Genomic DNA, 18,309 nt, shown 5'->3' with positions numbered 1-18,309 from the left:
AAATATGTTCATTTGTGTCATTTTTTTAGATTCTTCATATAAATGATATCATACAATATTTGTCTTTCTCTGTCTGACTTCACTTAATATGATAATCTCTCAGTCCATCCATGTTACTGCAGATAGCATTATTTCATTCTTTTTAATGGCTGAGTAGTATTCCTTTATACACACACACACACACACACACACACACACCACATGCATACATACATACAACTTCTTTATCCATTCATCTGTCGATGGGCATTTAGGTTGCTTCCATGTCATTTCTCTGGTTTTGAGTCTTCTAGTACCTTGTGCAGATGTACATCAGGGCACCTAAAACCCTTTCCATTTTTGTCTCCTTGTGTGGTGAGGTGGTGAAGGTGAATACCACGTTTTATGTTGTAGACTAAAGAACACCTTTACTGGGGGCCCATCAATGCAAAGGGTCAGCAGGAGGGGACACATGATCCTCCATCCTCTCATTATTCCACAGAGTTAGGCATAACACACGGCATGTTTCTGTTCCACCCAGCTACGCCACCTTCCTATAACGCAAGCATGAGCGTGGCATTATCTCTGGGTTACAAATAATTTGAACTCAGGCACCTAAGGGACTGAGCTGGGAGACGCCAGATGTGCAGCACCTGGAGACCTTGGGGGCTTGTGTGAAGTCACAGCCGCTTCTGTTGGGGAAGGAAGGCCCCCAGTCCTAGGGAAGGCTGGGTTTGGGTGCAGCCCCTCTTGCTGGGGAAGGGCCAGGCTCCCAGTCTCAGCCAGCTCACTGCCTGGCAGGTCAAACTGGGTCTCTAAGGGCAGGTTTGCAAATCCTGCATGTCCCTCCATGGCTGGCAGGTCTGTGCATTCTCTGAGATGAGGTATGCCACCTTATTCATTCTTAGGTCCAGAGCTTCTCTGCCTAAAATCTGGGAAGAGGCATCCCGTACTTCAGTGCTACAAGAGCGTTCTGACTTACTCTGTTTTGAAACAAGCACTTTAGACTTTACTTTGTAAATGAGGGTATTTAGTTCCAAGGTCAGACTAGGTTATATCTTCTAACCTCTGGTTCTGTTTTTAATTGCTTAACACCAAGCTTCCTTCTGCCAAGATAGATGGATAAATCATCCCTTGAGAGTAGACTTGTCAGTTTTTCGTATGCAACTTATTGTAATATCCATTGGTTTGGTGTTACTCTTGATTTTCTTTTAGCCTTCTCAGTGAATAATAATTATTATAATAACCAGTATTTATTGAATCTGTATTACTGTGTGCCAAGTAGTATGATAAGTATTTTATACGGATTGCACCATTTAAACCTTGAGTAGGCATCTTTAGTCCCATTTTAGAGATGGGAACACAGAGTCTTAGATAAATTAAGAAACATGTCCAGGGTCACAGGGCCAGCAAATAGAAGAGCTGGGCTTTGCAGCTGTGCAGTGTCCTTCCAGAAGCCATGCTCTTAGTGTGTACAGGTTGAGCCCTAGGCCATCGTAGCTTGGAGTTCAGAGGCAAAGAATGCCCGAGCTACTATGCACACAGAGCCTGGACTTGTGAAATCTGACTTGTCTCTGAATAATTGTTCTGTGTTGGGCAAAAATTAAACTTACATGTATAATAATAATATTTATGTCTGCAGACATGAAAAAGATGAAAAGCAACATTAATACATTTAAAAATTAATTAAGAAATATTTAAAAGCTGCAAAAACTTGGGTTAACTGTGTGACTAATTGGCTATTTACACTGCCGTGTATGCCTAATTACCAGGAAGCATACTGAGAAATGTATACACACGAAATGTACCACATTCACTTTTGTGTGCTTTACTTGAAGGTAATAGTAAGTACTCCTCACCTATGGGTTATTTATTAACTAAAAGTATTAGAAGTTCTGGAATGTTGAGTCCAGTGGGTCATATTTTAGGCTCTGGAAGGAAACATATTTATTGCTGCCTTGCAGTGACGTGAAACTCTAGGAAGATGCATATCCCCAGACTTATGTTTTGCACATAAGAAATAGATTAGTCAGTAGAATCTCACGCAAGAAACATTAAAAAAAATGTTCCAAATATTATTTGGTACATTATAGATTAAGAGCTTTTCAAAGTATTGCTCAATGTCTGTTTAGAGCTAGAATGCATTTTTACTTACTTAACTGTAGATCCTCACTGTAGACTCTTAACACAGAGCCTTTGACTCATTGTTCTCAAAGTGTAAGTTGAAATAGCATAATAAGCACTGGATATTTAGGTCAAGATCCTCTTTTTAGGAATGGGTAAGGTGATAATTTTATGATTATAACTGCAGTTTTCACACCAAACCTTTAGACTTGTTGGAAAATAAGTCCTGTAGTTTAGGTGTTGATTTTAGGACTAGAAGAATGCAAAACTCTCAGGGTTGGGGAATTTTGGATTCAAGACAGAATGAGTATGAAGATTTTCTAAGATATCAGGGGATATTTGGGCATACTGTTAGAATTTTCAAGTATCCCAAGAGAAAAAAAAAATGCTTTAGCAGAAGAAAGGATAAGGATATTTAAAGTGGGATATGCAGTTGGCATGGGTTCTTGAATAAATGGGGTCGCTTGGTAGATTCAGGGGCTCCAACTGAGCACCCTTGTTGACTAAATCAATTTAAAGTTCTGTTTCCTTTACTATGAAGTGGGAGGAATCAATAGGGTGCTTGAGATCACATGCATGGAAAGGTCTCAGAATAAGGCTTGGCATATAGTGAACACACATTGTTAGTTGTTGTTATTGCTATTAATAATAGTAAACAGGTCAACAGGGCTCAAAGTTAACATTCTGGAAGCACCTTTTCTTCAGTTATGAAATGAGAGTGTACATATTTATGATGTTGAAAACATGAATTTTAAAATGAAATTTTAAAATGACATATGAAAATCAATCATGTATGTGGGGGATAGGCGTAAACTACGTCTGATGGGCCATTATCTGGCCCACTGCTTGTTTTTGTAAATAAAGTTTTATTGGAACACAGCCATGCCCATTCATTACATGTTGTCTATGACTGCTTTCATGCTATCACAGCAGAGTTAAGTAGTTGCAACTGAGATTTATGGCCTCCAAAGCCAAACATAGTTACTATCTGGTCCTTTACAGAAAAAAATTGCCAACCTTTGACAAACATCTAAGAGAGAAAGTGTGTGTGTGTATGTGGTTTACATATGGTTATATTAAGGAACACCTACTAGAAATTGATGACATTTTTCCAAATGAAAGATGAATATTTGGCAAGTTTGTAAATTGATTTTCAGAAGCTTTTGATTATGATCATTTCCATTTTAAAAGATATATTTTATAAAAGGAAACCAAATTTAGAAACATTCTGATACTTTTGATACTATACTTAAATAACCAGCCATCTGGAATCCTAAACCATTTGTTTTCTAATTATTTTCCCCCATCACGCATTCCTAATACCTGTTGCACTGATTCGGAAGATGACGTTGATAATATATACATGCAACTATGTAGACTAGTGGATGTTCTCTATGCAGTCTTGCCAATAGTCCATATTCCTTTTGCTAAAAACCATATCAGGACTGTAAGTTGCTGTTTTAACCAAATGTGAAATGCGGACTTTGTTTTCTCCCACCTTTTTTTTTTTTTTCCTTCACCCAACCCCCCTGTCAGCCACCATAGATATCAAAATAGTTTTATAGGCATAAGGTCATATTATTCTTTAATTTCTCCTTATCCTGTGACATAATGCTTTCTTCTTTTTGTCCCATGTTGAGCACGTGAGCAGCTGCTAGTGTGTGCTTATGTTTTCAGTCTTCTTCACATCACTAGACAAGAAATTACACTGGAAATTACAGTCATTACTTAACTGGTTTGCACTTTAACCACTTACATGGAAGTCTCGTCCCACTTCTGTTAATTCTTACTCTGGGTCTCAGACTGAATGAATATTTCGAGTGTAGAATCCCCCCCAGTGTGGGCATATGACAGTCATACACATGTACTACTGTACTGATGCATTACATGTATCACAAACACACTCATAAAATAGAAATTTAAGGCGGGAAGGTAATGGCTCAGTGGTAGAGCACGTGCTTAGCATGCACGAGGTCCTGGGTTCAATCCCCAGTACCTCCATTAAAAAATAATAATAATAAATAAATCAAAATTAGATCATTCAAAAAAAAATAGAAATTAAAAAAAATCCCTTTTAAGGTGAGATAAATATAGACATTGTGACAGTTTCCAGCCATACCCCAGAGGATAATCTTAGGTTCCTCCTTTGTAAGCCACTGTCTAGATTCTCAGCTCCGGAAGCGGGGCCAGGTCTGGCAGATTCACTGCTGTATTTTCCATGTCTAGCACTGTTTATAGCATTACTGGGCGTCCAAGAAATATTTGTTGGATTGAGTTGATTTTTCACTATTGCTGGAGAGTGAGCCTTTAGTGATGAGCCGGTGACAAATGTCCCTCCACTTTACTGAAGGAAGACCTTTGTAGATTTTCTCAGGACTCTAAGCAGCACACCAGGGCTTCAAATTCAAGCTCTGACTCCCACTGTTTATCTTAGGGAGGGCAAGTCCCTCGCATCATTCTTCTGTGTCTCATGAAGGCATTTGTGCTGCTCAACAGGGGGCAATAATATTCCCGCGCATCACATGGTGCTTGTGGTGAGTGACTAATAAAAGTGATATTGTGAAGCACTTGGCACTGATGAAAGACATACCAACATGGTAAATAGCCCTTGTACAAGCAGGCAGGAAGAGTAAAGGCCATTCTTCCTCCTTCCTTGGCTTTATGGGTGATGATAACAACATGAAAAGCATATTTTCCTGTTTGACTTTTGAAAACAAGGGTCTATGATGTCCTGGTAACAGAACTGTCTTTTTCACATGGCAACAAACAAAACAGAAGATCTGTCACAGTGCCTTGCAATTAGTGGATAGATTTAAACAAGATTCAAGGCAGTGTATATGAACTTTTATAAAAGTGCAATTAATGTTTTGTTATAGATTAGTTAAGATTATATACTTGTAGGTGTATGTAGAATGCAGATTTCAGGGAAACCTAGATACACCCTTTTTAAAACTTTTCCTCCCAGAAAATTTTCTTGAACACATGCCTGATAATAATATTTTATCTTTAGTTAATCGGCCTACAAATATTTATCAAGAGCCTGTGGGGCCAAGTTCTGTTTGTATTGGACAAGATAACAAGAAATAAACAACGTGATTCCTGCCCCTCAAGAAGATGACTTTTTAGGTAGAGAACCAGAATCAGAATCCATAAATAAATGGAGGGCAATTGAACAAAATATTGTCAAGAACCCTGGAGAATTAAAGCAACAGTTTTAGAAAGGACAAATCCCGGTGACCTAGAAAAGAAGGAGATGGCTTCATGGGACATGAGGAAGGATGAGTAGGTTTTATTAAAGTGGAAGGGAAGAAGACGGAATTGCTGGCAGTGGGAATACCACGGGCAAAGACACAGAAACGGGATCTCTGAGTCCAAGCTGGCTGAAGATATTGCCTGGGTGACTGGAATATGTGGAGAATCACTCCTAGAAACCAGATGTTTGGGAAGAGGAACTAGTTTAGTAGGGAATGATGCTGAAGAGAGATTGTGTGTGTTTATGGGTGGAAATGCGGAGGGAGGGAGGAGAGAAAGATGGGAGCATTGAAATGAGTGCTGATTTGTGTCTGCCATCTTTTGTGTATGTTGAGTTTGAGGGGTGGTGCTGGGCTCTGATGATACAGCAGGGAATGCCATGGATGGACACCCCTGTCCTCATGGTTCTCCCTGAGCTAGAGTCAAGAGAAAGGATCAGAGGTATTGAGGTGTTAATCAGAGGTGCTATTATGGAATCAACTATGAAGTTTGGAAGTACCATGGGGTATAAAAAAAGATCAAAGAATAGGAAGAAGAAAACATGCATATCCTCAAGTGCAAATAATGCTTTATTATCTGGATTTGAATTTTTCCTTACTGATTTTTAACCCAAAATGTCCACCTTTTTTTTAAATTCTGTCGGTCACCTCCTGACCTTCAGCTCATGTATTCAGAAATGCCAAATAATCATAATACTAATTTAAGTAAGTGTTCAACATATCTACTAAAATATAGCACTTAAAATGTAGCAATACATTAGAAAAGCAAATAGAATTTATTCTCAGGTCTGACAGCCACACTGCAAGCATGTGTAATAGAACTTATTTTCCATCCAGCGTGATGCCTGGACTTTAGTCATTGGTATGTGTACATTGGTACATGATTCAGTGGAAAGTTTCACTGGTTGACTGGTTTAGGTAGGAGCTTCTCCATTCTTTGTTAGATGTTTCGACAAGATTTAGGGAACTAGATGATCTGGCCATTGCAGCTAGTAAAATAAAATATTTTTTTAAAAAAATAGAAAGACTGAAGGAAGATTCTTTATTGTGGGAAAGAGTTTTAGAAATAATCATAATAAAAAAGAGTTTTAGAAATAACCCTAATAATCCAGGAAGAACTATGAAGTATTGTGATTCTTTGAACATAAACATGTTTAATTTTATTCGTTCAGTAGCTTCTATTCATCAGCTAATTGTATTAATTACATCCAGACCATCGTTTTTTTCTGTTATCAGACTGACACAAACGCCTATTCTTTGGTTTATGTTTTATCCTTTCATTAAAATGGATGTTTCATCATTGTTTTAATCTGAATACCTCTTACTCTGGGCTAATTCCACTTGCTGTCTGGAACTCCTCCCTTAAAACAAGGAAATTGCAAACTCGAGTTGCTATTGAATCAAATAGCAATCAAATCAAATCACATATTTGTCCCTTCATTTTGTAATCAGTGGGAAAGTTAGAAGTCTGACAAAAGGGGATTGATTTGCAGGACGTTGTAAGTTTTCTTAACTACGTTCCTTATCAGATACCCAAAGGGCAGATGTAATTGTGATGTAAATCAGAGCCCCTGAGGAACAGACCCTAGGCTTACGCAGGTGCCAGGGCCTCCTTTAAAAACCACTGGTTCACAGGATGCAAGTATCATTTACTTCTTGGTACCTTGAGTGAGCGTTTGTTATGTTGGCTTTGCTTCCTAGAATCTTGCACATGATAGGAAAACACGTATTGGGATGGAAAGACATTGGAAACAGGTGCAGTAATGCGGTGACTTTAAGAAAAGCCTTTCAAAGGCCCTCTAGAGTCTTAATGATTTCCGAAGAGTCCACTTTTGGCTTCCCTACCTTGCCTCTGGTAGCCTGATTAACAGTGTGACTTTTTAGCTGTGGAAGTGCCGGTACAGTTCAAATGACAGCTGTCAGGAGAGAGTGGCTGAGAGCTGACAAGATCATTGGGTTTCTAACTATCTTTGGAAGATAACTGTCCTAGGTTTAGTGAGTGCTCTGTTTCATAAGTCGGCACGGGTGTTTGGAACCATGCTAGCATTTGGTACCCTAAACAGAGTTTGGTAAGTTTCCAGATTCTAATCATCAGTGGGAATTAAATAGCTGCCCATCCACCATAGCAAAGTAGGGAGTTATAGAGAAAAAGGAGTCTTTGGGGGTGCTTATAAAATAATGGAGGACCCACGAAAAACATAACTATGCAAATAACACTACAGATGCAACCACTGATATAAACAACTATGGTAATGCAGAAATATTCTCATTAATGAGGTTGGAGATACGCTTACAAGTGTGGAGTCTTGGTAGGCGACATATCTTAAGTTCCAGATGTGATATGTGGCTTCGCCACTTGTGAACTATCAGTGGCCAATTCCAGCCACCAGAGTAAACCCTAAACCTTCTTCTCATCTGCAGACAGGGGTGAATCACCAGCCCCAACCCCAACTACCTCACTTGGCTGTTGGCAAAAACAGATAAGGTGAAGACTACAGAAGTAAGTTTATAAGCTGTAACGTGTTTAGCATATGATATGTGGCTTCATTATTACGTAGAACCCCTCTGGGACTCAGATACATGGAAAACTGCATATGCTAGAGGTACCGCCCAGAGCCTTTCTCTCTCTGTCAGTGTAATTCCTTCTTGGCTGTTGATGATGGCTTTTTACTTCTGCTTTGGCCCCTCTTCTCTCTGATCCTCAGACAGGTTGAGTGACCTGGGATCCAAACAAGTGTGGGTCTAGATACATGAAGTTATATGTACCACCATTAAATACAAACCAACATACAGCAAGTGTATTCAGTGACGACAGTGGTGCGTGTGTAGCTTGAAAATTGAGTTGTAAGTGTACTGAGCACCTGCAAAGGTCATAGGTTAAGACTGGGAAAATGTACACCTAGAATAAGCCAATATCTGGATTTCCAGGAGCGTCTTCCCACGAGCTGTGTCTGGCAGTTGAGTCTGAGGATTTTCCTGGAGGTGGTATCATATATGTGCAATAGCATTTTATTGTGTAGCCCTGAGAAACCTCTTTTGCTTTCTGTCTAGTCATAAGTGAAATATGTATGTTTAGGCTTTTTGAGTTTTCTCCCAGGGTTTCATTTTACTTGTATTCTGTTAGTCATGAGAAAAAACCCACAATACCACGTGTGTTAGGGGTCCACACGGAGTACAAAAGGTGACCTACACATTTGGATGTGAGTGTATTGAGTACTTGTAAGGGACAATTAACCCCCTCCCCCAGATGCTTATTTTTGAGAGATTTGGATGTTTCCTGACAGCCCTTTTTATGGCCTTTTTTGGGTCCCCTAATGTTTGTGCACCTGTGTGTGTGTGCGCATCACTGCCCCTGTGGCTCTCAGTGCTCCCTTTCGTGTGTACGCTTTGTCATCTTTTCCCCACAGCAGAGCTGTGTCTTGCCCCTGGCTTCTCAGAACTTTAGTGAACACAGGACCTTCAGATTCGGGGGCTCCTTGTCCTTGGGGCTGCCAGACACTGTGGCCTCCCCCTGACTCCCCTCCTCTCCGGTGGCCCGGCTCCTCCACTGAGCTGTCCACGGGCTCCTAGAGGGCCCCAGCCACCCCCAGTCACCCGCCTCAGCCCGACCCGCCCAGACCTGCCTGGATCCTCACAGCAGACAGAGCTTGAGCTAAAGCCAGCACCCTGCTGTGTACACTCTCTCCAGAGCATAGCGCAGCCTCGTCCTGAAGGAAGAATCATTTAACATTTCTTATCGGGGGGAACCAAACATACACAGGTGGCCCAAATTCTCCTTCACATGAATGGAAAGGCGAAGGCAGATACCCTTTGAAGTGCTGCCCAGTAACCTGGGTGGGTCTATAGCCATCAAAGGGCCTGAGACTGGAGACTCAGGTTTTGCGTTCTGTAACGTGCTCACATTTCCCTCTGTCCAGCTGAAAACAAAGATGAAAACCCAGGCCCTTATACTGAGTATCATTTGCCATTAACCCTGTTCCAGACACTCTGGGAAATATGAAAGAAGGAGATAGATCTTTACTCATATAATTTGTACTACAATTGAAGAGAGAGAATGAATGCAGATAAGAGTAGAGTAATACAGAATAATATACGGGGAAACATGAACGTCGTAGTAAATATGTCATAGAGGAGGCAGGGGAACCAGATCCTGTCTGGCTGGAGGAGGGAAGACATCATGGAGAAGGCTGAGCTGAGCTAGACTTCAGCGGATGGACAGGAAAAGAGGGGGGAGCGTGTCCTGAAAAAGGAGTCGCAGAAATCTAGGGGCAGAAATGAAGTGGATGCGTTCGCTAAAACAGGAAATAGAACGGGGAAACAGTGTTGGAGAGAGTCAGTTTTAATGTATTATGGAGACTCTGATATGTGTGTGTCCTATACACAAAGGATATAGCATTTTCATTTTGAAGAAACAACACCTATTTCAGCTCCGTGGACCTCGAACTGCAGAAACTAGTTTGCCCTGAGCAACTTTTAAAGCTATGCCTGGTATGCAGTTGGAGCTCCATAAATGCATACCAGCTGAGAAATCTTTTACAAGCCCCTTTGCGGAAAACAGCCTCCACTGTAGCCGCAGATGTCCCTGATAACACTTTTGAGGACTCTCGAAATGTTTTTAAATCCAGAGAAACCTTGTCTATTCTCAGCCACAGACCCACACACCCCAGGCCTGTGGCACCTTGGCAGCTTTCAGCATCCGTCCTGTGAGCTGAAAATAGATGGTTGTAGCCTTAGTTGGGGTTTGTACAGCATGCTTAGCTCAGAATTCGCTCTGATGTGTTCATCCTTGTTTGGAAGCCCAAAGGACATGAAATTTGCTGTTTCGTGCTCCCTGGCCTTGTGGTTTGTGGCAGATCTTTTCAGTACAAAATGTGCCCCAAACAGCCTATTCTATTTTGGTCTCGTGAGTGAGGGTTTTCCCTGGAGGCTTTTCAGGGTGTCCATAAAAATAGAGAAGTTAGAGTTGAAAGAGTTTACAGATAAATCCGGTCCGCTTCCTCATTTTCTAGACTAGGAAATCGAGGTCCTAATTCGGAGAGCCCCCCTCCAGGTCACCTTACCTAGAGAGAAAGTCTATGCACTGTGGTTTAGGTGGTCTGATTCCTCCCAGAGACAACAGAGCACCTGGCTTTGGTTGGTCCGCCCACCCTGGGATGAAGATGAAGTCTGCTTTCTGAGCCCAGCTTCCGCTTTGGGCATCCTTCCCCATCAGCAGGACCAACTCTTTCCTCCTCTTCCCTTGAAATCATGAGCCTTCCTATTTGAAACTTCCTCCTAATCAAAACGGGAATAGATTCATTACTGTCATTTATCCTTGCTGCTTAACTGATTACATTTAGTATCAGTGAGCTTGTCACCTGTTCCTTAGCCAAAGACCTCTTTAAAAAACAACAACTTTCATACCTCCTTACTGGTCGGAAGGCTGTGTTCCTCCCCAGAGAGGAATGAGTATCAGTGAGCAGGTAGGAAGATACATTTAAAGGACAGAGGGCCCTGAAAGATCACATCGTAAGGCTGGCCCTGGAGTTAGTTCACTTGTCAGCCTTGTAAGGTTTTGACAAGGTGGGAACCCATAGACTCATGAGGTCCTGAATCCCTGGGGAAGGCACACCCTGAAAGTGTGTCCCACCTTGACCACACCCTGTTTCCCCTCCCTGTCAACAGGTCTGCTTGGCCTGCGCTCAGCTAACAGGCCGCTCGCCTCTCTACCTCCTTCCATCACCTTTTCTTCTTTTTATCCCATAACACAGTGTTGGTTCCATTTCTCTCCAACCCAGTGGTTCACAAAGTGTGCCCCCTAGTGAGCAGAATCAGCATCACCTGGGCATTTATTAGAAAGGCGAATTCTCGGGCTGACCTCCAGACCTACTGAATTACAAACTTTGGAGATGGGGCCCAGCCTGGGTTCAGCAGGCCTCCAGGTGGTCTTAATGCAGGCTGTCCTTGATGCGACTCGAATCTCCCCCTTTCTTACCTTGAAGTTCTGTCTCAGTCCACACATCACCTGGCTTGTATTTTTCATATTCCACTGGTGGTGGGGCATATATTGAACAATATTTTAGTTATTATTTCATGATCTTTTGAACTTAATATGTAATTTTTTCTCTGTCTAAAATTGTCCCTGAGGCTGTTTCTTCTCAGGGAAGAAGTTTTCAGTTTCCAGCATTAAATATTTTGTTGGAATGCAGTGTCTTTCTCAAGAGTGAGTATGGTCTGGGTGATACCAAAGATGACTTGCTGGCCAGTTGCAGACAGAGTCCAGGCCAGCTTTTTCATCAATGATAAAATATTCTTTGATAAAGCACTACTAACTTAGCAATAGCCTGTTTCCAGGCTGTCCCACAGTGGAGTTCAACAGATAGTCTGGTCAGAAGCAGGAGGCCAAGGTCAAAGTTCCAGTGGGGAAGTCATGGGCAGGCCGCCTAGTTTCTCTGTCTCAGTGTTCCCATCTGTAAAACAGGATGTTGGGGAGGGCCTAAACTAGACAGTTGGAGGGTTCTTTGCACTTAAAACAGTTCGGTGATTTTTAGTTATCAGTTTGGTTGACACCACAGAAGGGGTGGGATTGGTTCCAGCACACCCCACAGGAAGCGAGGCCTTGGTATGTTTTCAGGGAGTGACTGAACACTTTCTCATCTTTGGTTCTCTCTGCTTTTACCTTAGAAGAAGGCATTTAGCAAATCAGAATGGCCTAGTCTCTCCAGTAGTTTTTAACCCACCCCACTTGTTCTGAGATTCACTCTCAGAGACAGTGGGCAAATTTAGTGCAAAGCCCTGCATCCAGCCTGGAAAACAGTGGTCAACAACTAAGGATTGCATTTGTTCTAAAAAGTAGCTGAAATGCATACTTAGTGGCTTCTTGATGGTGCTTCTGGCCAAATCTGACTTTTATATGTTACATAATAATAATAGCAGTAAGAGTTAACATTTATTGAGTGCTTATTATGTGCTAAGCACTTTACATAAGTCTCATCTGATCCTCACAATATGAGACCTATGTTCTTATTTCCATTTTATAGATGAGGAAGTTGAGGCACTGAGAAGTTGAATGCTTTGTCCAAAGTTATGCACTGAATGATGGATGTTACTTGGATTCAAACCCCAGTTGTTCTGGTTCCACAGTTTGGTTGTGGTGAATGGTGAATATTGAATGAGGAGGGCGGGAAGGGGATTTGCTAACTAATGCAGCCAAGTCCCTATTCCTACTGAAAGCTGTACTTCCTCACCCCTACTTGCTGTCACCTGAATAGCACCATTTATTGGTGCTGTGCCAGATCTTGGGTTCCAGGAGTAAAGGGACAGGCATAATGTTTGCCCCCATTTGAGAACCACTATTCTAAGTGAAGCTCAAACCTCTTTGTTTTGGGAGGAAGGAGTCACGATGCAGCATCATCTGCTTACAGAGAGGCACGACTGGGCCAGGGGGCTAGGACCGGAAGCAGCCACCAAGCAGTAAGAGTGCTGGCCAGCCCTTTACCAAGACAGCAAGGGTCAGTTGACTTAGTCACCAGTACTGGCGCTGTGAGTCACTCTGTGTCCTCAGTGAGTTCCATGAACCGTTCTGGACTTGTTTCTTCACCTGTAAAGTGGCAATTAGAGGCCTGATTCTGCTGGATGTGGTGCATAAACAAATAATGACCCATTTGGAAAAAAGTCTTGGAGCTTCTTGGAAAGGCACTTTGCAAGCTGGAAAAGCATCCTTCTTCTGAGTCATCAGAAGAAGAGGTCACAGTGGGAGATGCTGGGGCTCTTGCTCTTTGTTCCTCCGAACAGGAGACCTAGAAAAAGGCCCACGTGGAGGAAGAGTTCAGTGGAAATCTCAGGTCTAATGAGATAAAGAGGTTGACTTAGGGACCTTCCTGTCTTGACCCTGTAGTTAACTCTTATCTCGAGGGTGAGATAAGAGATTTAAAAGGGCCTTGTGAGCTTTTACGCACACATCATTACAAAGTGTTTGTTATATGTCCCGCGTGAACTGATGCTGACTCTCTGGGATGGTGTAACTCACCATGTCCATTTCCGGTCCCCTAGGAATGTCATCTTAATTATACAACGTTGTCTCAGTGCAAACATGAAGACAATGTGATGACTGCTTTTGTAGGCATTTCTGTGATCCCCATCTGCCCATCTGTATTCATACAGTAGCAGTATCTGCATACTGTGTGTAAATTGCATAATTTTCACCTTACCATGGCACTTCAGCATGACTAGAATGTTTTCTCCTTTTTAGCTTTTATGGGCACAAAATAGGCAGAAGAGAGGTGATTCTATTTACAGTTTGATGGCACGGAAGGCTCTCGAAACATAGAAATCAGAAGATCTGAGCTCAAATCCCAATCCTAACTCTTTATTGAAATGTGACTTAAGTGCATCACTGTAATTTTTCTAAGCTTGCTGCCTTATCTGTCACGTGACTATGACAATGCCTGCCTGATTCACAGGGATGTCGTCAGGCTCAGTTCTGATCGTGTTCGGCTCTGTCCTAGATGTAAAGTATTCCTGTTGTTGCTTCTGCTGATACTCTTTCATCGTGATTTCAAATGCAGTGCATGATATATGGGTCTTAGAATCAAACATGCTTCCTTCCTGGGTGTGTTTCCTTTCTCAGTTCATTGTGGTGACAAGACATACAGCGTACGTGGGACTTTGCTTTCTGCTGACTTGAAGTGAGGCCTGGAAGTGCTCTGTGTAGAACTTACGGCTCTGACTTTGTTCCTGATTCATAGAGCCATTGTTTACTGTCCTTTCGAAAAGGAGTCTTGCTGATGGAACAGTTGACATTATCACTAGAGAAGGCAGTGTGTGCGTGTGTGTATGTGTGTGTGTGTGGTCTGAGACCAATTCCTTCTGGCTCTCCAGAATCACATGCCCTCTGTTTCCACTAACCAGTTCTATACTTTCCTTCCTATCACTGTCTGCATTTGTTCTGTTGTTCTCATCAGGCTGGGAGAATTCAAGCATCTTCTTGAAGCAAAACTACATGAAATGTCTATAATGATCCTATTTCATATAAAAATCTACATATATAGCCATACATGTGTACTTAATAGATTTTTGCAGGAATCCATAAGCAACTCCTCATGCTGGATTCCTTTGAAAAGTGAGGGTCAAGAAAAATTTCAGACACATCCTAAAATAAATATAATAGTACTGCAAAAACTCCTGTGCACCTGTCTCCTAGCTTCAGCAATTACCAATTCATCACCAGTTACTCAGCTTCGTGTTATACATATTTCAATTTTTTAAAAAATCTACTAGGAGCGAGCATTATTTTGATAATTTGAAATTTTGATTATAAAATAAATCCAAACATTGAAAGGAAATGCAGTGCATCAGACTTCGTTTGTTCCTGTGTTTTCTCGTATCCTTTTAGACTCAGGGCCTTTCAAGGGTATGTGATTAGGAGTGATTTTCTCTGAGTTCTCCGATCCCCAAGGACAGACGCTGGCCGTTGCTGAACATCTGGCAGGGACAATAGCTTTGGTTTAAAGCACATCTATGTCAGTGCTGTTGCCCAGATCACAAGGCTCAGCTCACACTGTCAGCCCCACTGTTCGGCTTGCTGTGTTTTTTAATTAAACTGTTTGCTTCAGCTGAGATTTGTGACGCTGTTTCTAAATGACAATATGTGCTTTCTGTCCCCCTTTTGTTCCCTGAGTCCCACAACCTGCTGCAGTTTTTTTTACCAGCTATTTTCTGAAAAGCAATTTCTATATTTCTCATCCGATGGCCGGTCATTTTGTAGGGATTATTAACAGCCCACACTTGGTCGTGTTTGTTCTCCTGGAGCTGGAAGAGGAAATTGTCTGATGCAATTTCAGCAGCTGGTTAGCTGGACAGGAATAGAATATTACAGAATCACCTTGAATCTAAAGCCTGTGAACCAGCTGTCAGCCATGAATGGTGGGAAGGCGGTTTTTATATTTAAATTCCTCATCCAGTGGTATTGAAAATGGAGCTAAAACAGAGACGATTGTTCTTCCCAGTGGTTCAAGGTGGATTGATTCGGACTCTTAGTCAGAAGACTGTCCTGCTCTGTGCACCTCAAGGCTGAGTGCGTGGTGTGCAATGACTTTTCACACCAGCGAGGGATGTATCCCCTACTATGTGCCAGGCACTAGAATTACAAAAATTAATAAGCAACTCTCCCTTAATGTTCCTCACTTCATCTAATTGCAATACCGTGGGATGAACGCTTTACTAGTGGCCGTGAAATAAGGTGGGAGAGCAGAGGAAGGAAGTTTGATTTCTGGCTTTGGAAGGCTGGGAAAATATTCACCAAGGAGGTGCCTTTTAAGCTGAAGAGCAAGTCGAATGTTTTTGAATTATTGCAGGCAACAGGAGAGAGCATTCTAAGCAGCGGGGTCTCTGTCCGGCGCAGAGGCATGCAGGGTGTATTCAGGTGATGGAGAAGAGTCCAGTATGGCCAGACTGTGAGCCGGGCGTGCCGGTGATTGGGAGGCCGAGGGTGAAGGCTGCCATAGAGCCTGGGTGGGTGAGGTTCTTTTGGATCCAGACAGTTTCAAGGATTTCACAGCCCCCTGAAGAGACTGGTACTGTTATTAGGGTGTACCTAGCTTGGAAGAAGAACTAGAAAACTCTAAAGAACCACGGCGCCCCAGGGACAGGGGTCTCTTGCCATCTCTCATGTGTGACTTCAAGGCCTTTCTCCTGCCCTCTAGCCTCGCCGAGCTCACTCTCCTGCTCACTCTCCTCTCCCTGCTCACTCTCCTCTCCCTCCTGGTTGGCCAGTTTCCTCAATGTCTTGTAGTCCTGGGGAATTTGTAACCTTTGTTCTAAAAATTCCTTGTAGATGGTCTGGGGGTTGTGGGGAATGTATGTGGAAAACCAGGAAATACCCTGGACCTGGGACCCCTACCCCTTTTTAGCCGGGACACCCCACATTGCTGTTTTATACACTGGCTTTTAGGTAAGTTCCACTTGAAGAACATGTTCCAGCACAAACAGGGTTTGAAAACTTCAGCTCTAGTTTAAATCTTGGATGAGCCATTCTGCTTGGCTTAGCTGATGATTGTCACTTGACTTGGGTAGAACCCTGCAGCCGTCGTCTCCTCGCTGAACTGCCTGCAGGCATGTGCAGAGGCCACAGTAAGTCAAAGGCTCTTCCATGCAAAGAAAGCAGGCACGAGGTGTCTGGACCCTGCCTGGCGTGGGTAAGGTGTGGAAGACAGGCTTTTAAAAAAGTAATAATTAATTAATGTTTACAAATATATATTCTTTTCCATATTCTTTTTCATTACAGGTTACTACAAGCCATTGAATATAGTGGGAGGCAGTTTTGAATCAAAGGGTATGTGGAGCATGACAGACAAGGTGATTGATGCATCCAGGCAACACTCTGTGTTTGAAAGTGTGGCTTCTAGCCCCGAGCTCAGCATCTTACAGAGTCTTTGTAGAGAATGCTTATTCTGCAAGAGGCTCAGCTATGCAAAACTTCTGTTTTTCCACAAGACTTTGAAATATTGCTTTTTCTACTTAGTGATCTCCATGCATATTAGTGTATCAAATGTTATGGAAATTTGTAAGGGATAGATTTAGTTCAATTAAATGGAAATGCTTAAAGAAAAAAACACATACACACGTACAACAGGGATTAAAACTTTGGAAATTGATTGCCCTAGAAGTGAAAGCATATAAATAGCTTTTAAAAAGGCTTAGAGATAAATTCCATGATATTAGGTGCTCGCTAAGTTGTGGGGAGGGAACTCCCACTTTTTTAGTGAGAAGCTGCCCCAACCTTTTGAAACAGGTGTCATTTCTATTAGTGTCTTTGTATATTCATTTGGTCACCAAATATTATAAAGTACCCACTACGCCAGGCAGAACACTTGGTTATGTGTTTAGAGTATGAAAATTCTTCTCTCTTTAGTTTTTCTGTAATATACCATTTTTAATGCTCATTTTTGGAATTCTATGTTTCTGACTATCAAAGAAAAAAAGATGGCAACATAGATAGTTATTAAACATTTTTAACCCCTGGTAACATGTCTAAAAAGATCAAGTTTTAGGCTGTCTCCTGGACCCAGGGTTCTTTCCCCTCCGTCATATTTCTGCTCAGTTTCCTAGACAGGGAAATGTATGAGGTCCTGGTAAGGCTGGAGGGGTGATGACTAGTGCTGCTTCCTACTGTGCATGGTGGGAGTCAGATACACTTAAAAATTAGCACCGAGCTCAGGGTTCATGGAAGGATAGTAACTGAAAGGTTCTATTCTGTAGTATGATAAACATTACCTCATAATTTTATTTTTTAAGTTGGAAAGTTTACAGGAGCTGAAGCTCCTCTCTTGGCTCATAACATATTCCTCCTCCACCAAATTATATAGTAGCTTATTCCACATTTCAATTTCTAAATAAATTTGTCTTCATTATTCTCAGATTCCTGACAGACATCCCGTCTAAGAATGAATGTTTTGCATTCTGCCGCTTTGAACGTGTTAAACAAATTACTCAGTGTCATTGTCACTGAATTAATTAGAAGGATTCATGTGATGACTTTAGCACACCGATGTGAACATGTTGGTTTTTTTTTTTTTAATTAGGGATCATTTGTTTTTTTTAATTAATAATTACAGCTCTACTTTGGTATCATTTGTGGTTTTAACATTTCCTGCCTTGGGGAGTTGTCATGAGGATTATGCCAATAAAGCTGTCAAAACGGTGCTTAGCACATAGGAAGGGCTCAAATGCTATCTTTAGCCTTAATGAGCTGTGTGACGAGGTAATCAGGGTGGAGTCCGTTATCCTCATTTTACCAGTAAGGACCCTGATGCTCAGAAGTTTGACCCCCTGGAATTTCTGGCAATGTCAGGACAAGAGCCAGGTCTTCCATTCCTAGTTCTGTGTTCCTGACTGTCCTCATAACTGACATTTAGGGGTTTGGTATTTCAGCCCATGCATCTGTGGAGGATGCAAACATTCTGGCCTTAGCAGTTAA

General features: G+C 41.9%; 1 protein-coding gene and 1 long non-coding RNA gene across 4 annotated transcripts in view; one reads left to right on the top strand and one right to left on the bottom strand.

The window, feature by feature from the left end:
• Positions 1–18,309, top strand: part of DEPTOR (DEP domain containing MTOR interacting protein) — a 130,447-nt gene that overhangs the window by 15,630 nt on the left and 96,508 nt on the right. The gene's annotated exons all lie outside the window — the stretch shown is intronic.
• Positions 2,161–9,581, bottom strand: LOC116659884. Its single transcript, XR_004315257.1, has 3 exons — positions 9,572–9,581; positions 4,848–4,850; positions 2,161–2,566 (listed from the first exon to the last, which is right to left on the bottom strand). It is a non-coding gene; the product is annotated as an uncharacterized LOC116659884 (long non-coding RNA).

The sequence above is a fragment of the Camelus ferus genome, chromosome 25 (assembly GCF_009834535.1).
Source record: "Camelus ferus isolate YT-003-E chromosome 25, BCGSAC_Cfer_1.0, whole genome shotgun sequence".
NCBI lineage: Eukaryota > Metazoa > Chordata > Mammalia > Artiodactyla > Camelidae > Camelus > Camelus ferus.
This window is presented reverse-complemented; position numbering and strand designations above follow the sequence as displayed.